We start from the raw sequence: 5,091 nt of genomic DNA on the forward strand, positions 1-5,091 counted from the left end.
GTCACTCGGGGTTGCACCCTATGGGGTGGTTTTACCTGGGGTCACTTGGGGTTGCACCCTATGGGGTGGTTTTACCTGGGGTCACTCGGGGTTGCTCAGGGTTATAATGGACTCATGTCCAACAAACAAGAAGAGTGTGGTTTCTATGAGGTGAGTGTGACTTCTTTCTTGCTCTGATCCTCTGACTCTCCCTAGGAGATTGTGGATCTGGGCCTTCTTCATTAAGCTGTCAGGATGTACTCATGTCGCCCATTAAGTTCCTGGGGCTGCACAGCACCTAACATAGGCCTCGTCTCCCCAGCTTCCACCTGCACAGCCCGGCAGGGATCCCTTGCAAGCAGAGGCAGGAACACCCTGAGAAGGTCGCCATGGAGACGCTTACATCACTGAGCAGAAGGGTGGAAGCAGCTTTCTTTACAAGACTGCCCTTCACAGAGCACACAGGGCTCAGCCTGTAGCCAGGGCCCCTCCAAAAAGAAAGCCTGGTGATGTGCAGTAAGTGCTGCGCTGCTAATGGAAAGTCTGGCAGTTCAAATCCACCAGCCACTCTGGGAGGAAGACAAGGTATCACCTCATATATTTACAGCCTCAGAAACTTCATCCAGAGTCGACTGGACAGCAGTGGGCAGAGTCCTGGTCTCAGCAGCTGTAGCCCTGACTATGTCAGACATGAAAATATTTCACTACCACCTCATTTCATTTTTCTTTTATGTGAGATTATATGTTGTTGGGTTGCATAATCACAGAGTTGGAACCAACCCATAGCTGACCCTCTGGTGGGTTTTCAGAGGCAGTTAATCACACAGAAGGACACTGCCCATCCTTCTCCCTTGGAGCAGCTGGTGGCTTCAGACCATGTACCTTCAGGATTGCAATGCAGCTTCTTGCCACTAGGCCACCAGAGCTCCCGTGAGATTATATACAACTGCAAAACTAAAAGCCACACAATTTAGTCCAATCACGGAGCACCCAGTATGGAGTACCAGCCTGCACCTTTATTTTTATGTCTTAAAAATGTCATTATCGACACTCCACTCTTGAGTGGTCCTGCAACAGCATCACAGCGCGAGCCGAGCCACGCGGAGAACCACAGAAGCCACGTCGAAGCAGCACAGTGAAGTGGGCTCTGCCTTCATTCAGACCCAGCAGCTGCATGCAGCCACGGCTGACACATTCCTGGAGCATATGTGCTGCCTGCATATTGACTCTGCACCCATTACAGCCCGGAACACTGGCATCATCTGTACCATCGGCCCAGCTTCCAGGTCAGTGGAAATGCTCAAGGAAATGACTAAGTCTGCAATGAATGTGGCTCGTATGAACTTCTCTCACGGAAGTCATGACTACCTTGCAGAGACATCAAGAATGTACGCACAGCTACAGAAAGCTTTGCTTCTGACCCCATTCTCTACCGGCCAGTGGCCGTGGCCCTGGACACTAAGAGACCTGAGATTCGAACTGGGCTCATCAAAGGCAGTGGCACCGCTGAGGTGGAGCTGAAGAAGGGAGCCACCCTCAAGATCCCTCTGGATAATGTGTACAGTGATGAGAATGTCCTGTGGCTGGACTACAAGAACATTTGCAAAGTCGTAGAGGTGGGCAGCAAGATCTACGTGGATGATAGACTTATTTCTCTGCAGGTGAAAAAGAAAGGGGCTGAATTCCTAGTGACCGAGGTGAAAAATGGTGTTTCACTGGGCAGTAAGAAGGGCGTGAACCTCCCTGGTGCTGCTGTGGACCTGCCTGCGGTGTCAGAAACAGGATGTGGATATGGTGTTTGCATCTTTTATTCGAAAAGCAACCGATGTCCATGAAGTCAGGAAGGTCCTGAGAAAGAAAGGCAAGAACATCAAGATTATCAGCAAGATCGAGACTCACGAGGGAGTTAGAAGGTTTGATGAGATCCTAGAGGCCAGCGATGGGATCATGGTGGCTCACAGTGATCTGGGCATTGTGATTCCCGCGGAGAAGGTCTTCCTGGCTCAGAAGATGATGACTGGGCGATGCAACCTAGCTAGGAAACCTGTCATCTGTGCACGCAGATGCTGAAGAGCATGGTCAAGAAGCCCTGCCCGACCCGCGCCGAGGGCAGTGATGTGGCCAGTGTGGTCCTGGATGGCGCTGACTGCATCATGCTGTCTGGAGAGACTGCCAAAGGTGACTACCCGCTGGAGGCTGTGCGCGTGCAGCACCTGACTGCCCGTGAGGCAGAGGCTGTCATCTACCACTTGAAATTGTTTTAAGAGCTCCGCCGCCTGGCGCCCATTACCAGCGACCCCACAGAAGCCACTGCCGTGGGCACCGTGGAGGCGTCATTCAAGTGCTGCAGTGGGGCCATAATCGTACTCACCAAGTCTGGCAGGTCTGCTCACCAGGTAGCCAGGTACCACCCCCAGACCTCCATCACTGCTGTGACTTGGAAGCCCCAGACTGCCCGTCAGGCCCACCTCTACCGTGGCATCTTCCCTGTGCTGTGCAGGACGCAGTGCAGTCAGCCTGAGCTGAAGATGTGGACCTCCGGGTGAAGTGACCATGAATGTCGGTAAAGCTCGAGGCTTCTTTAAAAGTAGAGACATGTTCAAAATCCCTAGCTCTGAGAGAGATGTAAATCAAGACAACTATGAGATATCATCTCACCTCAGTTAAGACTAGCAAAATTTAACAGAACAGCAAGCATCAAATGCTGGCGAGGTTGTGGAGACTGGAACCCTTATTCACTGTTGGTGGGAGTGTAAAATGGTGCAACCACTGTGGAAAACGATGTGGCACTTTCTCAAAAAGTTGCAAATAGAGACACCATTTGACCCAGCAATTTCACTACTGGGAATATACCCTAAAGAGACCATAAATGGCACCCAAGTAGATATATGCATACCCATGTTTACTGCGGCTTTGTTCACAATAGCAAGGAGTTGGAAACAACCCAAATGCCCATCAACAAACGAGTGGGTAGAGAAGCTGTGGTATATTCACACAATGGAATATTATGCTGCATTGAAAAACAAGGAACTCATGCAATATTATTCAAAATGGGTGACCCTGGAGGACATTATGCTGAGTGAGGTAACTCAGTCACAGAGGGACAAATGCTATATGGTGCCACTGTTGTAGAATGAGGCTGACATCGGGATGGGGGTAAAACTGAGAAAAACTGGATGAAATATGTTTACAGCATTGAAGTCTTTGGGGGAGAGAATATTTTATATTTTAGGGCATTATGTTTATCATAAGAGTACGGAATGAGGGTTGCAGAGTGGATTATATTTGAGGATTGGGGGATGTGTGTGGGGGATTACGTACCAATGAGGGAGTTTTTCTTTTGTGTTTGAAGGAGAGGAGCAAACGGGGGGGTTCATTGAAATGAAAAATAAAGAAATAAAAAAAACCAATAAAAAAAAACAAAACAAGGAAACCTCTAAATTTAAGGGGTTTTTTCAATTTACTTTGATTGTTTTCTAATACAATTTCTTGAAGCCAGGTGGATATATTAAACCTTATCATTCCTACAGCCAAAAAAAAAAAAAATACTAAGGTGTGCTTGATTGAGAAAAAAAAATAAATAAAAGTAGAGACATGGTCGTTGTGCTGACCGGGTGGCGTCCAGGCTCCGGCTTCACCAACACCATGCGTGTAGTGCCTGTGCCATGATGGACCCGGGGACCCCTCCTCCGGCCCCTGTCCCATCCTCTCCCCACAACCCATCCATTAGGTCAGCAAGGCTTGCAGTGCTTACTTGGGACTGTAGTGTAGCACTGGGCTGGGACAACACGGAAGAGAGATGGAGTCCTGTGACACATGACTGTTAAGACCCTGCTCTGGTGAAGTAACTCGGGCTGGCTGCCCTTCATCTTGTCCCACTCAGGCAAGGGAAGAATGAGGGGTGCCGGACTGGAGGCCCCGTGCTTATTTAATGCAAAAGGTCAGCTATTCCCTCTCCTTTGTATTCAGTTCCTGTAGAAAATGCAGTCCTGGCCTGGGCTCAGGAAGTAGCAAGAGCCAGGGCCGAAGCCACGGGCAGTGGTTAAAGTGTACGCAGAGTGGCCCATAATCACTTCCGCAGTCCTTCAGCCTCCCCTGTTCTCACCTTGCTCACGTACTGGGCGCTTCTGTTTCCTGCACTCCACTCAGCTGTCTCTACAGAAAAACACTGCTCCCTCCACCTTCCTTTTCCCACTACAGCCACGTCCAGGCCTGTTGTTATGAAGTCTACCTGTATGTCAATAAACAACAGCGGAGGCAAAAAAATGTCATTATCACTGGGTCATCGGGAAACCTGTGTGCTGGACAAAGCAATGCCCAGTCCAGTGCCCTCTTCAAAAGTGACCTTAGCTTTGGCCATTCTGAGCCACTGGAGTTTCAGAAGTAGGTTACCAGGCACTTTTATCTGTCTTCACCGAGCAGCTCTATTGAAACCTGCCCAGCATCAGATCTCATATGTCTACCAGCATCACTGACCACACATGTCCACCAGAGTCACTGACCACACACACATCCACCACCATCACTGACCACACACGTCCACCAGCATGACTGACCACACACATCCACCACCATCACTGACCACACACGTCCACCAGCATGACTGACCACACACATCCACCAGCATCACTGACCACACATGTCCACCAGAGTCACTGACCACACACACGTCCACCAGCGTCACTGACCACTCATACACATGCACCAGCATCACTGACCACACACGTCCACCAGCATCACTGACCACACATGTCCACCAGCATCACTGACCACACACATGTCCACCAGCATCACTGACCACACACGTCCACCAGCATCACTGATCACACATGTCCACCAGCATGACTGACCACACACGTCCACCAGCATGACTGACCACACATGTCCACCAGCATCACTGACCACACACACGTCCACCAGCATCACTGACCACACATGTTCACCAGCATCACTGACCACACACACGTCCACCAGCATCACTGACCACACACGTGCACCAGCATCACTGACCACACATGTCCACCAGCATCACTGACCACACACACGTCCACCAGCATCACTGACCACACATGTTCACCAGCATCACTGACCACACACATGTCCACCAGCATC

General features: G+C 50.1%; 1 protein-coding gene and 1 pseudogene across 1 annotated transcript in view; one reads left to right on the forward strand and one right to left on the reverse strand.

Moving 5' to 3' along the window:
- Positions 1-3,648, forward strand: part of LOC102877039 — a 12,821-nt pseudogene extending 9,173 nt beyond the window's left edge.
- DCLK1 (doublecortin-like kinase 1) overlaps positions 1-5,091 on the reverse strand; it is a 304,341-nt gene that overhangs the window by 195,726 nt on the left and 103,524 nt on the right. The gene's annotated exons all lie outside the window — the stretch shown is intronic.

Source organism: Elephantulus edwardii, unplaced genomic scaffold (genome assembly GCF_000299155.1).
Source record: "Elephantulus edwardii isolate Elephantulus edwardi_28Jun2011 unplaced genomic scaffold, EleEdw1.0 scaffold00004, whole genome shotgun sequence".
Taxonomy (NCBI): Eukaryota; Metazoa; Chordata; class Mammalia; order Macroscelidea; family Macroscelididae; genus Elephantulus; species Elephantulus edwardii.